This window comes from Vigna radiata, chromosome 11 (assembly GCF_000741045.1).
Source record: "Vigna radiata var. radiata cultivar VC1973A chromosome 11, Vradiata_ver6, whole genome shotgun sequence".
Taxonomy (NCBI): Eukaryota; Viridiplantae; Streptophyta; class Magnoliopsida; order Fabales; family Fabaceae; genus Vigna; species Vigna radiata.
This window is the reverse complement of record NC_028361.1, coordinates 13,839,402-13,850,321: the sequence shown is the minus strand read 5'-3', so window position 1 is coordinate 13,850,321 and position 10,920 is coordinate 13,839,402.

Here is a 10,920-nt window from a genome sequence, read left to right as displayed (position 1 = left end):
AGGGTAGGCTATCTGGCTAGAGAGGCTCAATCAACAAAATGCCTTTATCATTTCCAAACATGCATATCAATCAAGAATCATCAAAAAGAGTCAAGCTAAGGCATATGTGAAGCAATCAAGAGCCATATCACACACAAGAAAGAATATCAAGTGGCTCAAATCTCACACAGGTAATACGGCACAATCAATTCAACTCTCAAACATCATGATTATCTTCCAAGCAAAGAAGAACAAGGAGTCCAACAAAACAGAGTATCAATGTAGTGAAAGGAAACTAGCAACCTAATCACAGTCCAGAAGTCACGAAAAGCATGCAAAACTGTACACAAGGCACAACAAACTACCTAAAAATCGAAACATAAACAAAGAAACAACCTCACAAAGAAACAACCTCCCCTAATAGACCACACTTAAACGACACAATGTCCTCAGTGTGTCACAATCAGCAGATATAGACAAAGTGCAATAAAAGTGAGGAGGGAAGGAGAAAAGAAGCTCCCTGAGTCAGAGGGGAGGGTAGGTGGGGTGGACCAAAGACGCCTCCTCCACCACTGTATCCAACAACGAAGGGTTGCTGAGGAAAGGCTTTAGTTTGTGCCCGTTCACCTTGAAGCTTTTAGCTGTGGAAGGACTCTGTATCTCAACTGTACCATAAGGGAAAACATTAGTAACAACAAAAGGTCCAATCCACTTTGATCTCAACTTACCACCCATGAGGCCGAGCCTAGAGTTATACAACATAACCTGCTGGCCAACCTCGAAGTCCTTTCTAAGAATGGAACTATCATGGAACCTCTTGGTCCTCTCTTTGTAGAACTTCGAGTTCTCATAGGCTTCCAAACGGATCTCGTCCAGTTCATTCAGCTGCAACTTTCTTTCCTCTCCAGCTTGGTCAATGGAGAAGTTGCACGTCTTCACAGCCCAATATGCTCGATGCTCAATCTCAACTGGCAGATGACACGCCTTCCCAAAGACAACCCGATAAGGAGACATCCCTATGGGTGCTTTGTAGGCGGTCCTGTGGGCCCAAAGAGCATCGTCCAACCTATTGCTCCAATCTTTTCTGTTGGGCTGGACAATCTTCTCCAAAATTCTCTTAATCTCCCTGTTGGAGATCTAAGCCTGCCCATTTGTTTGGGGGTGGTAAGGTGTAGAAACTCTGTGCGTCACCCCATATTTCTTGAGCAAGGCCTGCATGGATCTATTGCAAAAATGGGTTCCCTGATCACTAACAATTGCTCTAGGCACTCCAAACCTGCAAAAGAGGTGAGATCTAACAAAATCTACAACAACCCAAGCATCGTTAGTCCTGGTGGCTCTTGCTTTCACCCATTTTGAAACATAATCCACAGCAAGGAGAATATAAGGAGAATATACCTCTTAAAATAACTTTTTTTATTTTTAAAAGAAGAAGAGAAAGGTTTTTAACACCAGGCTGACGCGAATGGTCGCACGTGTGCTTACACCTTTTAAAATAACTTTTGTATTTTTAAATAGAAGAAAAAAAAAACAAACAAAAAAGAAGAAAAAGGTTTTTAACACAAGGCTGACGCGAATGTTCGCACATGTGCTTAAACCTTTTAAAATAATATTTTTTGTTGATTTTGTTGAAAGAAGGAGAAAAAAGGTTTTTAACACAAGGCTAACGCTAATGGTCGCACATGTGCTTAAACCCTTTAAAATAACTTTTGTATTTTTAAATAGAAGAAGAAAAAAGGTTTTTAACACAAGGCTGACGCGAATGGTCGCACGTGTGCTTAAACCTTTTCAAAATATTTTTTATTGATTTTTTCTTTAATTATATTTTTTATGATTTTTTTTTATGTTTTTTATTTTAATAAACAAACAATAATAAAACAAATTCTAAAGCTAAAGGAATAAAAGCAAAGACAATAATAAAAAAATAAAAAAAACATTACACTCCAAATAGGCCCAATAAGGATAGGGTAAAGAAGTTAAACCGGGGTGCTGATCGAAATTGAGGCTCTTCTGGTTTAGTAGTTTGTTAGGAGTGTATGGCCGAAAATGGGGGTGCAGTTCGAAATTTCTTGGTCTAGGCCCCAAGGACAGGGGTGCAGCTGTAAATTTGGGGTGGCTTGGAAACTTCCTTGACCNAAGCCCAAATGAATGAGGGGGTGCAACGGAGAAGATTGGGGGTGCCACTGGATATTCGCTGGTCAGGCCTAAGGCCTCTTTTATTGTTTGCAGAAATGGAATGGTGGTGTGAATAACATTGCGCGTGGTGGCCAGTAGATAGAAAGCTGTCTAATAGGCCCAAGGCCCTTTGCCCTAAATCAGAACAATAGGGGTTCTGCCAATTTCCTCTCATTTGTGCAAGCACCATCATGACCCAGGGCCATTTTCTCCTCTGAACGAAGGAAGTAGAGACGCACCTCCACTCAACCGACCACCACNGTACCGACCGCCACAAGCTGCCATCCAAGTCTTCACCGACAACGCCGCTTCCCACTGGGGCCATCGCCGGCCACCGCGAGGGTTCTCCGCTTTCTTTCTCTCGCACAAGAGATCTTCTTGTTCGTGAGCGACGCTGGCCGTTCGTCGCGCAAGTGTCCGTTGCCACCATGCCAGGGTCGCCGTTCCCCGTCGAGCCTTCCTTCTTCCATCATCGCGCCGCTGCCAAGGTCATCTTCGCAACTGCATCAGACAAAATTCACGAGACCATTCACGCCAGCTCCTCCCTCCATGGGTGTACCTTCGACAAATCATTCCACTTCAAGTCATCGACCTACGACATCACTTGCCATTGATCTAGGTTCGCCGCAACTTTCTCCAATTAGGCTTACCTTTGCTGCGTCTCTGAGAGCCACCACGAGTCTTCTTGTGCAACGTGCTTCAGATTTGCCTAAAAATTCATCAGAATATCTGTGTTGATATTGTTGCCGCCCTCCGTGTAAACTTAGAACTTGCCTCTGATATCTGTTTTTTACTTTGAGTGTTGAGATGAGTTCGTGTGATGATGAAGGAGGCAATGAATGAGTTTCTCTGTTTTTGTGTTTGGTGTTTCTGTGATGGAGGGGGCTCGTGAGTGATTGACCCTTCTTTGTGTTTTTTAGGTGTCAGACCGAGTGGAAGGGAGGGGATGGTGATTCTGTTGAGTTGATGGGGTTGGAGATAATGGTGGATGCTCTGGTTTTGAGTGTATCGAAGGTGATGAAATGGAAGAACGATGAGAGAGATGATTCTGTTGGAGGAAAATGGGTTCTCTCCTTGAGGGTTGTGTTTTTGGCCGAAGGGAAAAAGAAAAATGGGTAAGTGATTGGTGTGTCAGGAAGGAAATTCCTCCGGAGGTGTACGTGTTGAGTGATGGAGAGGAGTGTGTGAGGTTAATCTATTGGATGAACATCTGTGGTGGTCTATTGCTTGAATGAAGGAATTAGAGAAAAAGGTGTCAATAATGCATGTTGTTGGAGATGAAGGGAGGATGGAGATGAAGGGAGGATGCTTTTTGTTATGCCCGGGAGCCAAAAACGTGTTTGTTATGTGGTGAGGGAGAGAGAGAAAAAAAATGGTGAGCAAAAATGTCGTCGTGTATGTGATGGGTGTGTGTGAGGATGATGTGCCTCTCATTGCAGGCCTCCCTCTGTTCCCTCTTTGCCAGTATATCCTCTGCCAATTCACACCGTGTCTGCCAACCCAATTGTGACTGCAAAAATCGTTTCTTGCTCCCTCGCTGTCCAACCCCGTACACACTGCTTTCTTTTTCTTTTACTTTTTGTTTTAACTAAAAGACAAAAACTACACTTTTTTTCCATTTTTTTTTCTTTTTTTTTCATGTTTCTTCTTCTTTTTTTTTTTGTTTTCCTTTTCTTTTTTTTTTTGGTTCTTTCGTTTAGTTTTTGTTCTTTCTTTCTTTCCTTTTTTTTCTTTTCTTTTCTTTCTTTTTTTTCATTTCTTTTCTTATTTACTTTTTTTTATATATATTTTTTCAAATAGAAAATAAAATAAAATCTAATAATAATAAGATAGCTAAATCAAATACCAAAAAACTATAAAAATAAAATAAAAATGAAAATAAAATAAAATAAAATGAGAGATGTTTAGAAGGGTTTAGAGGAGAATGGGATAACTGTATGGACAAGTCATTCCTCATATAATCCTCAAAGGAGATGTGATATGAGAATGTCAGGGTGAACACGAGATACACAAAGGGTGACCCAACTTGATGTTATGGAAAATGAGCTGAGGTTTGGGTCCATGAAAGTTAGGGTGAGAAAATTTCAAATGAGATTTGCAAAGCTGCCCCCAGTCTTGAGGTTATGGATTGATGAAAAACTTGTGTGAGACTCCCAAAGCCACCCAATTTTTGTTTGCTTTTTTTTTTGTTTATTGTGGTATGGGTTGATGAAAAACTCGGGTGAGACTCACAAAGTTGTCCTGGTTTTTTCTTTGGCAAGGGTTCTATTTGGAAGAGGTATTGGACATGAAAAGGATCGGCTAAAAGGATGGCCCCAAATTAGTTTGATTTTTCTTTTGCATGCTTCTGGTTAGATGGCAGGGTGATCCCCTCTTCCTGAGACATTAATTTTTCTTCTTCTTTTTTCTCTTTTTTTCTTTTTTCTTCTCTTCTCTTTTTTTTACGACACATTGAAAATCATTTCCCCTTATCGCAAAGTTAAGCTTTATGAAAATTTTAGCAATCAATATCCAATCTGCGTGAACTTTATTAGGTTTGTAACGTGGCTAGGGGCTAAAAGGTATTAGAAGAAAGGATATAAAGGCCCAAATGAATGTTTGTTGGTTATTATTTTTTGAAACAAGGGTTATTATCTAAGTATTGCATCAACTATTTGACTTTTTAAGCACTTTGTTTTTCTTGAACTTTGGTTTTCATTCTTTTTGCTCAACATCACTTTGTGATTTTTTTGTTGTTCTTTTTGTTTTTCTTTTTTTTTATTCACTCTTCTTGATGAATTCTCTTTGTTTGATCATTGAGTGCTCTTCATTTGCAACATGAATGGACTCCTACCTGATGACAACCCTTGCTTGGGGATGATTTTGAAAAAGAATTTATTTTTGGCTCAAATGGGGTGACAACGGATATATATTTTTGGCTTTTTAGATAAAGACAAGAAGGCCACACATCATTTTGAACTCTACTTGCCTTATTTTCAAAAGATTAACTTTGCGAATGGATGACCTCAACATGAGTCGTTTTTTTCTTTTCCTCTTCCTTTCTAGACCGCCCTTTCGGGTTTTCAATCTAGTGAACTTATTTTTTTTATTATTATTTTTTTAAAATTCTTTTGTTCTTTTGTTTGCCTCAATGGATTCAGGGATCACCCAACTAGCGCAAGCGAGAAAATTTTGGCCAGACCAATCTGTCCAAGTGTAAAGGTTTACTTTGTTATTGAGGGCAATGACAGTGTTTGTGGGGAAAATCCTTTATTTTGGGAAAGTGGAAGGTGGAGGTTTTCAAGCAACATATGCATAAATGTCTAGAAAGGAAACGTCAAATTGTTATTTTTATTACACATTTGACCTCGGAAAAGTATGACATTGCCACTTTTGTTTTTTGATTCATCATATTTTTGTTCCTTTTTTTCTATTTTCGAAAAACAAGAGTTTAACGATTTGCAACAAAGACAAGTGACTCAATATTGTCTTCATTTTTTTTTCAATACCCTTTCAGGACTCGATTTCCAGCACAACTTGGAGAAACCTTGTAGTGAATGTTCACATTGAAAGTTATGGATGAAGACGTGATACCAATGAGCATACTCCCCTGGTAGCAAGAATCTTCACAACATCAAATTCGTTTGTACAATGACTTATGCTTTCTTATGTGGTCCTAAAGCCCACATCATTGCTTCATGGCATCGACAGAGGCATTCTCAATCCTTGCCTCCGTGTTAGACTGACTTTCTTCAAAATTTAACCATCTCGGATCAGTCAAAGGTTGCATTTGAGCTTGAACACCCAACGCTTTTGATGGCATGATCGATAGCCTATTCGTGGTAATCACCCTTTGTATATGATGCATCATGAGTCTTGGAGCATGGAGGTTTTACAGGCTTCGCGTAACAAGTAGAGACAAGGCCTTTTTGTAGCAAACTCGGAAGTAACGTTGCCTAAGTCATATGTATAGGAGTGAAGTTTGTAGCCTTTTCTCTTGATCAAACATTTTTCTGCCCAGAAACTTGGTGGGAAATTGAGTTTGGATCTGGTTTCCAATTTTGTCTTGAAACCGTTTCAAATGGACATTAAGGTAATGGTATTTAAGTGGGGGAAATGGTTGAGCTCTTTCTCCTCTCCTCTTCCAAGTGTAGACCCAAACTCGATCACATTTGCTATCATGGTAGGATCTTGTGGGACTTTCTGTCCTCCCACCAATTTCAAATCTTTCTTGGATTAACACCCTNTNAGCAAAGTTTAGGGAAACACTGCTCACCATGGTNTCATANAAGGGTGATTGNAGAGTATTTTAGGAANNTGTCAACCATCTCTCATCACTAATAAGAGACTTTCCTTGAGCAACACTCTTTCCACCTTTGGGCATACTCTTTGAATGATTTTGACTCATTTTTCATCATGCCCTGCAGTTGTAATCTGTGAAGTGCCACACCCATGTTATATTTGAAATGTCTCAAGGAAGCATCCATTAGATCCTCCCAAAACTAGATACACGAATGTTCTAGATGAGTGCCCCAATTAGTGTCATGCCAGTCAAACTCTCGAAAGAAAACGTCTTCATGCAATACATCATGAGATGACTCGTGGGACAAATGGTTCTTTTGGGTAACTTAAACTTTGGGAGATGTCACCGCCTCTAGGATTAAGCCTAGCCTTGCAACATTTTAAAACTCAACGCTTCCTTCGCCTTCTATGGCTCTCACTCTTTCCTCTAGCATTTCAAATTTATGTCTGTCAACCTCAACATTCCTTGGTGTAACGACATTGAGAGAAGATTTCAACTCAAGTTGCTTTGTCATTGTCTTTGCTCACAACACTTGATTAAATCATTTCCCGAGGGACCATGAAAGTGGTTACCCCAAGCTCGTTTCCTCCTTCAACTGCGTCATCATTTTTTTGATGCAAACTTGTCTTGAGTCCACTTTTAAGAGTGGAGTGTAGTTCGGGGGAAGGCCATATGAGGGGAGATTTTGGGCCATTAGAACTCTTTTTTGTGGTTGTGGTGCACACGAATCTCTAGGGCTTTGTAATGCATTTAGGTCCTTTAGGATTCGGTAACTGGTTGTGGTGCTCATTCAATTGTTGAATATCAACTTCCATCCTTTCTTGATCTTCTCCTTGGTTCTCCAAGATTTAGTAACAGGTTCAAGTCCTTTAGGGTATCTTGGATTTTTTTTGAAATTTTATTAGATGAAACAAAAAGAGATAAAGAAAATAAAAATGAAAAGAAAAAGAGAAGACAATGTAGTTCAAATACTATAGTCAGAAATTATAAAGCCATGAAAAGATTGCCCCGATAAAATTTGGAAATTACCACGAAACAGAGTCAATAGGGTGGCCCATCACTTACAAGTTTCCAAGATGTGAGTCATAAGAAGTCCTGGTCAACGATCTCAGGCCTTGGCCATCACCTTCTTCATTTCTCCGATCAAATTCTTGCAGCAATTGAGGAATGTTTCAATCCCCTTAAGCGGGCTAAAGATCGGCAATGGAAACTCAGCATCAGCTAATGACTTAGGAAGGCACTAGCGAGGAAGCTAGCTATGAGAAAATTCTCTTCCAATTCTCGATAACTCGCCTTTATTCCACAATATGCTCAATCATATGAATTATCAATTCTTGATGCCAACATTCCTTCTTCAATTTTGTCACTACTGCTTTCACATGCTTCTCAGCATCGTGAAATTGCTTGAATGACAACTTGGTTATCCTGACCCTTTTTGCGATTCATTGGTTAAGGGAATCTTTCATTAACAGTCCATGATCTTGGGTCTCTCTTCGAAGCGAACAACATTGCCCCCAAGCGACCTTAACGATGAAGCATTTTAGAAAAGATTCATCCTCCATATGATCTGCAATGTGGCAAGAGATGCAGGCATTGGCGACCCTCTCATAGGATACCTAAATTGTTTTCTTTTTCTTTTTCCTTTTTTTTTGTTTTTTTGTTTTTTTTTTCTCTTTTCTCTTTTTTTGTTTGTTTTTTTTTTTGACACACACTCAACAATGGATACCCATGAGGGAGACATTAGAATAATTCTCGCAACGGCGTGGGATGCATGATATTTGCTGCCAAGAAACCCGCAATTTAAAAATTTCCTCCTCTAAGCTTGTATAAAGTTGCACTCTTTCATCTGCCCCTTTCATCTTTGGTTTACATTGCAGTAGTTCACCTAGGGGACATGTGGCATTCAAAGCGTCCTTACTCGTGCGAAAAATGAAGCATACTTACAACATCGGTAAACGGCTAACATCTTCGTTCTCCTTGGCTCACAACATCGACCGAGGGTCCCATAAATTTCAATTAGGCCAATAGTGATTGGATTCTTAGAGCGAACTTTGTACCTTGCAACTGCATTCATGTCGGTGTAGTCAACTAACTCCCTGGCATTAGGAAAAAGCATGACACCATAGTAGACAAGAGCTAGTACATTCATGAATATTTCCCAATTTTCCTCCTCGGTTAATCAATGCAAAAACCACTCTAGGCATCCTTGAGTAAGACCCCTTGTCGTAAGTATGGATTCACTCGCCAACTTCAAGGGTGTACTTTTACGATTTTCGCTAGCTGCAAGATAGAGGTATACTGCCCAGGGTAGTTGTATGGAGCTTTGCCCTCGAGAAATGCATTTGAGATCAAATCAAATTCTTCTACTCTGACAAGCTTAAAAAAATCTTATACCTGTTCTTAAATGCATCTTTCAGGGTTATTTTTTTTTACCAGATCTTTCAAGTGATCGATATTGCCCCCCTTTGGCCTCAATGCGTATGCTTTTCTTCAAAAAGTCTAAACTCGAATGTCCCTTGGCTTAAAATCCCATGTTAATTTCTATTTTTACCGTAATCACGACTTTATAATTTCTTGACTAGAAACCACAGAATTTGACAAGACCGTAAAAACATGAGCAACAAAGAAAGAAAGAAAAAAGAATGTAGTGATATGTACAAGGTGCTTGATTTTATTAAGCAACGATGAGGGTTATAAGAATGCACACATCTCCCTTTGTGCCCTAGTAAAGGTTCACTGCTTAAGATTCAAGGTCAAGTATATGCAATATCACCAGGATAGTTCCCTAAGCCTAAGGATCAATGGTCACTAGAGCTATGGCCCCCAACATAGCACCTCCACAACAGTCGAGTAATCAATTAGGTGTGAAGATACAAATGAAGAGAACAAACTCTAGTTGGGGTTCTCACGATAGCCAAATAGGAAGAATATCCCAAGTGGCACCGCTACACAACCCCTCTATTTCTAAGCTACACTCAGACCCGGGTATAGGGCCCCACTCATGATTGCATAAAGTGTGTGTGTGAAGGGAGAACGCCATGCACCCAAACCCTCACCTGCAAAACAACCAGAAGATTCCCAGGCAGATATAAACATGTTTTCTACCTTAGGGTTCAATATCCAACACTTCACATGCAGTTATTCCAAATATCAAGCATAGTTAAAGAAAAGGGAAAAGAAAAAACACAAAGCAAAATTACATCTAGTTTGCGCATCTAATTAAATGACCTGACTCTCTAGTGTCCCCAGTGGAGCCGCCATCTGTCGCAACCGGAAAATTGCGACGGGACGACGATCCAAAAAGGAAAATGAATTTTTGGAAAAGAGTTTGGAGTCGCCACCATAGATTATTCTGGAAAACTACGGAAAAACCGTAAAATGATAAGGCAAGGTCTACAAAACCAAATTCTGGTTTCGGAAGTCGGTTATGTGTGGAGAAGGTGTTAGCACCCCCACAACGCTGCCCTAAGGCAGTACCTTTAACTAAATACGCGAATTTGATGTGGTTTTCAAAACGTTTAATTTCCCCTAAAAAATAAAACTCTAAAGAAAACAAAATATTTTTTGTGTTTTTTGTGCCCGACAAGGATTGACCTTGCTCCTACGTATTCTTAGTTGGATTGAGAAATCAGGGTTACGTAGTTCTTTTAATTATGTTTGCATGATTGTTTGAAAACATGATGTTTTATATTTTTTGTTAATTTTTTGAAAGAAGAAGAAAAAGGTTTTCAACACAAGGCTTACGCGAATGGTCGCACGTGTGCTTTAAACCTCTTAAAATAATTTTTTTGTTTTTAAAAGAAGAAGAAAAAGGTTTTCAACACAAGGCTGACGCGGATAGTCGCACGTGTGCTTAAACCTCTTAAAATAACTTTTTTTATTTTTAAAAGAAGAAGAGAAAGGTTTTTAACACAAGGCTGACGCGAATGGTCGCACGTGTGCTTATACCTTTTAAAATAACTTTTGTATTTTTAAATAGAAGAAAAAAAAACAAAAAAAAAAGAAGAAAAAGGTTTTTAACACAAGGCTGACGCGAATGGTCGCACGTGTGCTTAAACCTTTTAAAATAATATTTTTTGTTGATTTTTTTGAAAGAAGGAGAAAAAAGGTTTTTAACACAAGGCTAACGCGAATGGTCGCACGTGTGCTTAAACCCTTTAAAATAACTTTTGTATTTTTTAATAGAAGAAGAAAAAAAGTTTTTAACACAAGGCTGACGCGAATGGTCGCACGTGTGCTTAAACCTTTTCAAAATATTTTTTATTGATTTTTTCTTTAATTATATTTTTTTATGATTTTTTTTTATGTTTTTTATTTTAATAAAAAAACAATAATAAAACAAATTCTAAAGCTAAAGGAATAAAAGCAAAGACAATAATAAAAAAATAAAAAAAAAACATTACACTCCAAATAGGCCCAATAAGGATAGGGTAAAGAAGTTAAACCGGGGTGCTGATCGAAATTGAGGCTCTTCTGGTTTAGTA